The sequence below is a fragment of the Dioscorea cayenensis genome, chromosome 6 (genome assembly GCF_009730915.1).
Source record: "Dioscorea cayenensis subsp. rotundata cultivar TDr96_F1 chromosome 6, TDr96_F1_v2_PseudoChromosome.rev07_lg8_w22 25.fasta, whole genome shotgun sequence".
Taxonomy (NCBI): Eukaryota; Viridiplantae; Streptophyta; class Magnoliopsida; order Dioscoreales; family Dioscoreaceae; genus Dioscorea; species Dioscorea cayenensis.
The window spans coordinates 6,150,129-6,162,155 of record NC_052476.1 but is presented as its reverse complement, the minus strand read 5'-3'; the positions used below and the strand labels follow the sequence as shown (position 1 = coordinate 6,162,155).

Below are 12,027 nucleotides of genomic sequence, written 5' to 3'. Positions count from 1 at the left end.
TTATACTTCATGGTCACATCCATCTCCTCGTACTTGATAAAGTAAAAAAGGAATATATTCATTATTCCTCATCTATCAATTTGACATTTGATCAAGACGCCATCCACATGGTAAACAATGTTTTTATTCGTTTCAACTGTTTCTATTTTAGTCGCCGTTTGGTTTGACTGATGCATGTTTTGTTGACAGCAGGAACTATTCGACAAATTTTTAGCAATTGAATTTGTTGATAATGCCACGGAAGCTTACCCTCTCAGACATGAACATAATTGCCCATGGTAAAAGCCGGGCAGTATCGATTGTCCAGTCTATGTTATGAGCTTCATAGAGCAAATACTCGCTGGTGAGAAACTAAATCTTCCCCAGACGGACATTCCACACTTGCGTCTATGATTTGCGGCTCGCATATTGATGGATGGCATCGCCCGTGGTCATCGAACTCCTAGAGAACAAAAGAACTGTTAGGATATGTCATACAATACATTTTCATTAACTTGACGTTTCTTCTATTTTGAGTATTGGGCATGTAGTTATTTGTCTATCACTATGATGCTTTGAACAAGAGTTGTTTGTCGTGCACATATATGCGTTTTTACTTAAAAAGAACCGTTCTTAGTTAAAATTAGTTCATACTACTTAAAATTAGTACATATTGCTTAAATTTCGTTCATACTACTTAACATTAGTTCATACTAATTAAAATTAGTTGTTTTCACTTAACATCATCCGTTACATTACCGCTTTTGTTGTGGCAAATATTTTTTGAACATGCAAGATACATGTAAATAACATCTTGTAGTCAATTAGCTATCGATGTAGTACAGGATCTACGGTTATGACCAGCATCATGGCAATAACTGCATCGTAATTCGTGAACGATTGATGCATATGACTCTAGACGCTTCCGTCTTGGTCGACCAACTGGTTTCTTAGTGATTAGAGGGCGAATAAGTAGTTTGCGGTTGATATCATTTGGTTTGTCATTATCTGGTACTGGGAAAATGGCTTCTGCATATGCTTGTCAGTAAGCGTCCACTGTGAAGTAGTCATCGACATATCGATGAATAATTGTGTCTGTTTGAAGTATTGCTGCACATACATGTTTGCATGGAATGCCATATACCTGCCACCTACGACATGAGCATGTCTGAGCCTTCAAACTGATGCAGTAGTTCTTTTGGTCAACCACTTTGAAATGGTCACTGTCGGGACAACAGACTAGTAGGTTGCGAGACTCTTCAACAAGTTCCTCAATCTTTGTATCTATGACAGGACATAGACGTCTCTCCCATCTTTGAGATTGTTCACGTCGATGACACAACATGCCCATCAGCTTAAATCTTTGTACATAAGACAAGTAGAGAAATATTAAGCAGAAACATTAAACGTAATCGGAAACAATAAAACTTAAGCCGAAAAATTAAAACTTAATCGGAAACACTATAATTTATTCGTAAACGATGGAACTTAAGCGGAAATAATTAAACTTAAGCAAAAAAAAAATTAAAACTTAATCAGAAAGACTATAATTTAATCCTAAACGATTTAAATTAAGCGGAAACAATTAAACTCAAGTGAAAACATTAAAACTTAATTGGTAACACTATAATTTAATCGTAAACGATGTAACTTAAGCCGGAGAAAACTTAAACTTAAGCGGTAACATAGCATCTTAGGCAGAAACAATAAAACTTAAATAGATAGTTGAAAAAATGTAAATGGAAACTAATCAGATTAAGCGGGAACAAATAAATTTAAGCGGGAACAAATAAATTTAAGTGATAATGCAAGAAACATGGTCTACATTAATGTTATGTACATATAATAACTATCCAACGGATTAAGTGAGTGAAATCGTGCATACCTTATCAAGTCTACCATGTTTGTGATAGGGAAGGTGGTGTGCCTCTTTTATCCATTCATTAAACGACTCCACCACATTTGAATACATCTCCCCCATTTCTCACCTTTGAAAATGTAGTTCGCCCAGTGGGCCATATCGGATTTCTGCATCAACCAATGATGTGCATCCGCCGATGTGTTTAACAGATCGGCAACAGCGTCATCGAATTCTTTTTCAGTACATGAAAACATAATTCTCGATAATATAGACCAGTACCTTTCTTTCAATGACTTGCCAAGTCTGACATTTGCTTTCATGAAATTTGCTTCCAAGTTGTGCAAACAATATGCATGCGATGAGAAAGGGAATACCTTCGAGAAAGTATTGATAAGGCACTTGGACTTATCATATATGAATGTAATGAGTTTCACACATTCGTCATCATCGTATTTAGTATCTCTAAGCCTTGACAAAAACCACGTCTAGTTCGCATCCATTTCATTATCTACGATTGCAAATGCCACATGAAAGAAACCATCGTTCCCATCTTTTCCCGTTGCACCTAACAAAGTGCCCCCATATTTATTGAGCAAGTGAGTTCCATCTAGGTACAACAATGGCCTACATCCTGTCTTGAAACAATGACACATGCTATGAAGGCAAAAAACACACGTTTGAATACGCTACCATCATTCTCTACGATAGCAACGCTACCAGGGTTTGTCACTTACACCTTCTTTGCGTACCACATCAATAAATCATAGCTCGCCACCTCACTCCCGTGGAGAACATCCTTGCGTAAAGTTAAAATTGCGTTTGATAGCAAAATTCTTAAGTGTATCCTTAAAATATTCACTATCAGAAAACTGATCACCGACTTCCATTGAAACAATCTCATGATGTTCTGACAAATGCTAGATGGATAGAACCCCCACAGGTTGTTGATGGGGTGGAGATGTGCCCCGGTTGAGTGACATACTCTCCGAAAATGAATCGCTGTAGTGTACATATTAAGCAAGATTAGAACAATAATACATGACCAAATTTCTATCATTTAAGAGGAGTAACATAAAGTTTAAGTGAAATCAGACAACTTTAAATGAAATCGGATAAATTTAAGTTAAATCGAACAAGTTTAACGGAAATCAGAAACTTTTATGCGAAATAGCATAAGTGTAAGCGAAATCGAAGAAGTTTAAGTGAACTCAAAAACTTTTAAGCCAAATCGGATAAGTTTAAGAGAAATAGGATAATCTTAAGTGGAGGACGAAAAGAGTTTAAGTGATATCGGATAATGTTAAGTGAAAACATAAATTATTAAGCGTAAACGGGTAAATTTAAGCGGAAATATATAATGTTCACATAAAAGAAGGGTTTCGTTGAATTAAAATTAAAAAATAATAATAATAAAATAAAATAATGGTTGGAGATGAGGGGGATCGAACCTCGTGCCTCTCGCATCTAAAGTGAGCGCTCTTCCATTTAAGCAGAGTAGCAAAAAGTTTAAGCGAACAGAAATATTTAAGTAGAAACGGATAAATTTAAGTTGAAATAGGTAATGTTAAATGATATCTCCAAAAATTAACCGGAAATAGCATACTATAAGTGTCGACTCTATATACTATACAAGAAATATTATTTATAAATGAGTACATAATGCAGAAGAATGAAATAAAATAACTACACATCAAGCAAACAAAGGATATTTATGACTGGAGTGAAGAACACAATGGCATTTCTACAGCATTTGCATCTGCATCAACAATAAGGTCAACAGCAGTGCTGTTTAGTATTTGATATATTTGGCACATACGCTTGAAGTCAATTTCAGAATCAATGGGGCAAATAGTTCGGTTTTCATCGGGTGTGACAAACTTCACTTTCAAAGTGCCAATGTCAAGCCCCCATCTTTGACATATCTCATCTAGAATTGACTCCCAAGGAGTCAGCGCTATGAACTAAAGGACTCGGCCCACCCCCTATACCTCGCAACTGTGCAAAAGGTAGCTATTGGCTACATGCATGAAGAAAGCATGGCCAACAATTGCATGACCACAAAAAATAAAACCAAACCAAGTGTGGAGAAGCTCACATGAATTATCTTCCGAGTAAAGAAATATTCAAAGTACAAGACTGCAAAATAAAACCAAAACAACGGGGAAGAGACAAATCTATAGATCCTACGTAGATGTAAACAAACAAACCAACAAAAAGGATGATGGAAGAAGAAGAAGGCAGCTTGGGTTAAAGAAGCATATAAAGTTAAAACTGCCAACCTTACTATTTTCCGAAAAGTTGACAAGACTGGGCCCCAAACTTTCCCAGGGACCAAACCGTCAGCAAACTAAAAAAGGAGGACTGTCTGTCAAATTCAAATGTCAGGAAGGGACTTTTCGGGATGTTTTGAAACTTTCAAGGACTAAAAAATAATTTTTCCTTTAATAATTTATTAAAACAATTTTACAAAATCTTAGATATATATTATTAATAACACATAATTAATTAAACTTATACATGGTATGTATGTAAAATTGTTATTATTTATATAAATTTAAAGGCACATATAAAATTTGTCACTAATATTTTCCACTACAAGTTAGATTTTCTCATAGTCACTTATACTCAATGAGATCATATATTATTGTATGCACAATTTCAGTATTTCAACATAAAAGCTATATATATATCTTTATTTACTTGGATGATGTCCGCTATTTCATATTCAAGTTGAAAATCCCAAGGTTAATCTACTTGAGAATAATTTCCTTGATGATGTTTCCACATCTTAGTAGCAGTTTTGAAAGACCTGAGGCATGCTGCATATCGGGATTAACTGAATTCAATACCCAAGTAATAATCTGAGGTTCGGTCTCCATTATTTTTCCCTCTGCATCATTTTCTTCCTCTTGAGATCCATCAAGAATAGCAAAGAGTGCCTTTTATCAACAAAAACTTGAAAGTGAAATTCTAAAAAACATCATAATTTCTTCCATTGAATTAATTTTGATAGATATGAACTCATACTATTTTCAATTCATACTCTTGATTGAACACATCAAACTTAAGAGAAGATAAGTCTAAAACTTAAATAGATCCTCTAAAGGATAATCAAAAAGAAGGAATTATACAATGACAAAAGAAAATTCACAAGGATTTCATACCAGCTCAAATACCATGAGAACTTCAGAGGAAAAGTGTACTAATTTGTATACGTGATCTTTGGTGTATCTTCAATTGAGCTTTACATTTTTATTTATATACAAAAGCTTATATCTATGCATGGTATTTCTAATTAATTATGTAAATATGCAATTAAAGTAAATAATCAATTAGAATCTCTGTATATAAGGAGATATTTACTCTTAAATGCAAATCAGTCTTGATTTGCATATCTTATTGATGAAATCTTCTCCTCTTGATCCATAATCTTAGATGAAATCTTTTCGCAGGTATCTTGAACAAAGACTTGCTGAGAGAAAGCCCAAATAACTTGGCCAAGTTGTTATATCCGGTTTTTTGGCCCATTACCGTAACAGCCTGTTACTATTGAAAATGTTACTGTATATGTTAGTTACTGTAGCATCCCGAGAAAATTTTTGGACATCAACCTTTTGTCTCCTCCAACTCCATCTCACATCCATGAGTTGCAAACCCTTGCCCTATGATCTTTCTCCATCCTTGACTCTAGATGGTTATGGGAAGGTGAATCTTAGGTTTTCCTTAATTTTTTTTATGCAATTGTTGATCTTAACCTAGATCTGGTCTCCATCTTTTTCCTCTTTTGGTTTCTTCCTAGATCCTTTGAAGTAAGGGGGAAGGAAGAGATTTCAGGTGAGAGGGTTAACCTAATCCTTGTTGGTTTCTTTTAACTCTTGTATGATGTATTGGTTTGCGTTTGAGATGATTTTGCATGATGATGTTGGAACTCTTGTTTTGTCTTGTTGGAGTATCATACCAAGTTTAATTGGGAGATCTCCATGAATTTGTTTAATGGTTTTTTTTATATTCAAGGTTTTATTTATATATTTTGGCTCAATATTATTCTACTTGTCAAGATTCATTTTATGTGGTTTAGCAAACACCATGCTTGATGTTAGTTTTGGTTTATGAAAATTGAAGACCTTTGGGAGTTAGATTCAATGTAATTTACGTGCAAGAATTCAGTGGATCTCATGTATTAAATGAGTTTGATTTTCCCATTTTGGGTGGAACAAAATTACTTGAAAAATGACTTATGTAAATGGGTTGTATTCATGTATTATGCTAAAAGTGATGTGTGGAAAGTTGGTCATTGCATGCAAGATGTTTGATAAAATGATCTTGAGTATTTAATGTGAGCAATAACCAATTGATTTTTAGAATATGATGATATGAGTTTATGCATTGTATTGTTGGAGATGATGTTTGTGTGAGGATTTTATATTAATGTTAATGGAATGGGTATATATGCTTTTATGAGGTGTGTTTGAATTGTTATTATAGATTGCTAGATTGGTGAAAGAAGACTTTAGTTTCCCTATATCTACATTTGGAATGGATAATAATCCTAGGTTTGTGAAATTGAAAAGTTGGTGAGTTTACTTTGGTGTTATTGCATCTTGGTTATTGGAGAGGATTGGTATATGTGATGTACTCTCCACAAGTGCACGGATCATTACAAGTAATAAATTGGTACCCCCTAAGGTGTAGGGTTGTCAAACTACAGGGACTGGACTTCTAGTACTAATTACTCCTCTAATGTCTAGCAAATCACAGAGTTGGTTGAAGAATTACAAAGTGATAAATAAGGAAAACAAGGAATGTATAGCACTGACAGAAAGACTAGGATCAAGTTTTCAGAGCAAGAGAGCAATTCCTCGGGACGATTCTTATATGCTCGAGATATTGACTTGAATCTAGTGCATGTCATGGTACATTCTAAGATCCTTGTAGGTGCTCAAAAGCTATGTTGCATCTATGGCTTAAAAATACGTCAAGGACTCCTAAAGTAACTATGGGCTTTAAGCACATCAAGTTTTGCAACTACACTAGGTAACCACAACTACGGCAATCCACACACATCAAGTCTTACCCAAGCATTTACGTGATTCAGGCACATCAAGTTATGAAAAAATATATTAAACACAAGACCGCATTAAAACTCCAGAGGAAAAAGAAAACAAGTATTCAAGTGTCAAGAACAACATAGTTCACATCCCGGGGCACCGTGGAATGGGTAGCCCCTTATGATTTGATACAAGTGTGAAGAAAGAAAGGAAGAATCAGGGTAAGAATTCATGATCTCCCTCATTACAAAACTCCTCTCAATTGTGCTTCAATAGCTTCATGGATGAGTTAGCTCCACTTCCCTTGATTCTCCAACTCAACCTTGATCCCCTTAGGTGGTGTGGTGAAGGAAATGCCCTAACAAAAGATCAAGACAAACCCTAGAATCTGGAGTTAAAAAGGGTGTTTTTTGGGCTCAACACGGTCTAAGCATGGTCGTGCTTAGACCGTGCTCTCCTAAAAGGCTCTAAGTGAACCGACTAAGTGTCAACCAGGGATATTCAGGGGGAGGAAGCACTATCGTGCTCTACCCATGTTTTGATTGAGCAGGACCATGTAAGGAGCGTCCTGGGCATGCTTTCCTTGCTAGCAAATGGCACTTTGATTCCAGAGGAAACCACTGGGTCAGACATGACTGTGCCTTGACTATGCTTGTCCTGGAAGCACCCCCTGCTTGATTAGCTACCCAAGCAAATTCAGACAGAGAAAATCATAGGGACAAAACACGACCGTGCTCTGCCCATGCTTAGCTTGGACACTTAGAAGTATTCTACATTCCTTGCACGTTTTGTCCTCGGATTCACTCCAAATTACTTGAGCCCAAAAATTCCTGATCCAGGAACAAAAACACCCAGAGCAGCATCGAATATATAGAAAGGGTGCTAAAAGGAAAGCGAAAGTGTAACTTGGGAGTAGGAAAACATTATATGAATTGCATTAATGTTCGGTAATAATTAACGCTCATTTGATATCAATAGTAAATTTGGAGACATTTTATTTGAAATCATGTCTAAAAGTTTCTATATTTCCAAGATTTGTATTCCTGAATTTAGTATTTAGTTAATAGCGATATTGAGAAGTGTTTGCAAAGTTGTGCATTGGAAACTTATGTTTACGTATTCATATTTATACATGGGTTCTTGCCTAACATTTATTTACTTGTGGTTTTTACTAATATTTTGGAAAGGTTTGAATAAACTTCTTCTGTATTTGAAAGTGTTCAAAAGTTTTCCACCTATTTTCACTCCACTCATTGAGTAACTAAGTTACTCAGCCTTTCTTCTTCTATCTTTTCAAGTACTAGACTCTATGGTTAATGTGCTTAAGTTTGCTAATGTTCAGCCAGTGCTAAAATGGATGCACTAGGGTTGTCATTTTCTCAAACTTTTTTCTGAAAATACTCATCTTTTTATATTATTGTATAATATTAAGTTGTAAAATACTTTTGTAATTTCATTGGTTTATTTTTATCTTCTCTAAATCAGGTTCTAAGGCCTTGCAAACTTATGGGTTCACGCCCTGTGGGTCTGTGGCCGCTTGTCAGCTCACTGGGTCCAACCGTGTTGGGTTCGAGATGTGACAACCAAGTTCTAAAAATTATGACAGTTCAAAGTCATGTCATCAAGGAAGAAGATTGTTGCAAGTAATATTTTGTTCTTTATGTTAATCTGATTATTATGTAAGATTTAAAGCTGGATCTGCTCATATACCAAAAGAATAAAGTTTCAAATTTTATCTTTTGTGATTTCTTATACAATAAACATGATCTACCAGGGACTCTACAAGCATTTAATTAATGGAATGAAAGAAGAAAAGGAAACCAAAGAGTTAATTAATCTATTTGGTTTCTTCCACTAATTTCCAATCAAACATCATTTATTTCTCTTAAAAACATTTGCAAAAAATCAAGTAACTTAGAAGCTCAAATTATCCTTCATTAGTAATCCCCCCAAAAGAGTAAAGATCTACAATAAAGGTCAAGAAGACATTTTGCATTAGATAGAGCATCCTCGTTATGCATTAGGTGGGAGATCTCCCTGAAGGAATGATGTGATCATAATCAATGCTTTTTCAGGTTGATGACTTGGCACTAGATGCCCTGCTCCCCTCACTGTGACAAATGTTAGTCCTTGGTAGATAACCACATACCTTCCAACTTGTTAACATGCACCATTATAATAATCAACGGGCGTGGACATATATATGATATATAATGATTTGCATGGTAGTATAAATTTGGTAATGAATGTCTCCTACCTCATCATTGATATACCATGCACGCTAGGGGGTTTTAATTGTGAGATCTAACATACTAATAAAGTATCAAGTTGATGTCACGGAGCAAACTGCATCCACATCTCCACTGCAAGGAATCAATCTCTTGCCTTAGGTTTTGTTTAAAAATAGTTATAGCAGTGTTAAAGATAGTCTCATCAACTCACCTTTGAAGCCATACTCTAATGCCACTTGATATAAGCTCTTTGATGTTAGGCAGCATAGTTTTTGGTGCATCTTTCCAATTACCCCCATTCACAAGTCCACTGTTAGAAAAATAAGTTAACTTAGATAAGAAAATCTAACATGGTTGTAACTTATAACAGCACAAATTTAACCAACCTGCAAGTATTCCATGGATATGGCAACCCCGTAACATTTGCATGTAGACTCTGTTGCACCTTAGGAAGATTGAGTTATGTAATCACATAGTAACAAGTGTATGGATCAATTTCCTTCATCGAATGACACACAAGCTAGCTGGTATCAATTTGATGTATGTTTATTTGGTTCGAGAACAATCGATGTCGTAGAAACTAATTTTACCACATTAGTGATCCTGCTTGTTTCTGCTTCGGAGGGATCATTGCAAAGAGGATCATAGATGTCATAGTTATCAAGATTTCTTATTTCCATGTAGCTAGAGTTCAGAGCTTTCTCACAGTCTATACTGTAATTCCTAGTATCAAAGTCGGATTCAGATTGAACAGCTTCATGAGTTTCATCAGAGTTCAATGCATGTGTCCAGAGGTAATCAAATGTGGCCTTTGTGTTCATATATAATTGCATCAAAATATCTATTTCCAATCTAAGAATTGATGATCATGATCACTCAGACACTTCTCAGACCAAAACATTAGACTAAAGACTCAAGTGTCAAAATTACTTACAGCAACACCATTGAGGTTGATAATGATGCCTCTTGTATTCTTATTGTTTGTAATGATGGTGTTTGCAAGCTCCGGCACGTAATGGCCACCATATCTCTCTCCTGTGATATAGAAATCATGGCCCTTGTACTGAGGGAATCTCTCAAGCCATGTTATAAGAAAAGCGTAGGCATCATCTACTGTTCTTTTATCTCCTGTGGATTGATAATCTAAAGTCATGTTTGAATATGAGAATCCAACACCAGTAGGTGATTCCAAGAAGATGACATTTGCCACTACATTCAAAACACAATGGACAACTAAACAAACAAGAACATTTTTGAGAATGATGAATTAATGTCACATTTGTTCCACGCATATTCATTTGCACAGAGTGTTCGTCCATCACTGTTAACTCTGAATGGCCCAAGTTAGACAATTGCTCCACCACCAATTGAAGAGCAGCCTGGCCCTGCAGAATGAGTTTGGCTTTTACATGCTTTACAAATTGTCTTGGCTAATTAATACTTTTTTTAAGATAAATATAAATAATAAATTAATAAGCTATATACATATGAAGCATAAATTAATAATATGAGGAAGATGTACCCAAAACAAATCAAGATCCCAGCTAATATCAAAATATCCTAAACAAATTAGCACAATCCCCATCGTACTAATATTTTGTAATAAGAACTTCACTCAAAATTTTTATCTAGTTAATCTGAAAAGTTTAAGGACCATTTTACCTCCATTGAGCCATAATACCAAAGGTTTTGTCGAAGAATTTTGAGGCAATTCTACGAAATTATAAAATAGTGCTCGGCCAGCTTTCACATCCACTGTAACATATCTTGCATACTGGTCGGAAAGCATTCCGTTTAGGTACCCAGGCATTGAGTCCACCTTATCAGCCTCCATCGATCCATCATTTTCACTTGTACAATTTGGCAAAGATAAACTCTTCCTCAAGTTCAAATGCTTCCACTTAATGTCTAGAACATACCCTAAGGAAGAACTCTGAGACCTCATCATCTTCTTGAGGTACTCCATCTCACTATTGCTTGCATTGCATGGGGAATAAATGCAAAAATACAGTGAGAAGAGTGGTAGACCAATTATGAGGGATATCCTCATCTTCAAGGTTGGTTGAATAGAAAAGAGAGGAAATTTTCAATTATATATAGATGTTTTTGAACATGAACAAGCCTAGGTGTCCTTAAACGTAGCGATATGTCTATTAGTTTGTTCTTGTTAATAGAGATCTGATAGTTTTAAACGTGTTGTGTTGCCTTTAATTAGAGTAGTGTAGCGTCATAAGCAATGTGTCCTAAAGGGAAAGATTCATAAAACTATTAATTCATGACCGCCCGAGAAATTTAAGATTAAAGGAATTTGATAATTAATTAAAGTTTTAGGATATATCGACCGGCCTTAGTTTGGATTTAAAGTCTAATAATGTTTCATCGGATTCTTCTGAGCTGGCTTATGGTGCGTTCCCCATGGCTAAAAACATTAGCAAAAGGGGGTGGAGATTGAGAAGCTTCTAGTTGGCTATGTTTTTTCTTTGGAATTACATATGCATCATGTTGTCTTAAATTCATAAAAATATATACATCATTTAATAATGTATACATTTTTTTTGTGATAATCAATATTTCAAAAGGTCAAAAGAAAATTCAACACAACTTTTTCACATTTTAAAGACTCCGTTACTGTCTAAAGCGACATTCATACACAGAAGTAGGTGTGTTCAACCACGTAAAAAAAATTAAATAAACCAAATTGAAAATAAATTCACAAATTGATTCTATTTTTTCTTCATGTTATTTTGGTTTAGTTCAAATTAAAAGTTTTCTTTTTTTTTTTTTCTCTTTTCTAAAGGCATCAAGCTTTGCCTACAAGTGATTGTCAACATCCAAGCAGGTACACTGGTGCACTAATTAAGGTGGTTTGATCAACCCTTTATAGATTTATTAACCCAGCTAAATGTCA

General features: G+C 35.1%; 1 pseudogene; it reads right to left on the bottom strand.

Moving 5' to 3' along the window:
- Positions 1-1,021: 1,021 nt before the first annotated feature.
- Positions 1,022-11,085, bottom strand: LOC120263085 (annotated as a pseudogene).
- Positions 11,086-12,027: the final 942 nt, after the last annotated feature.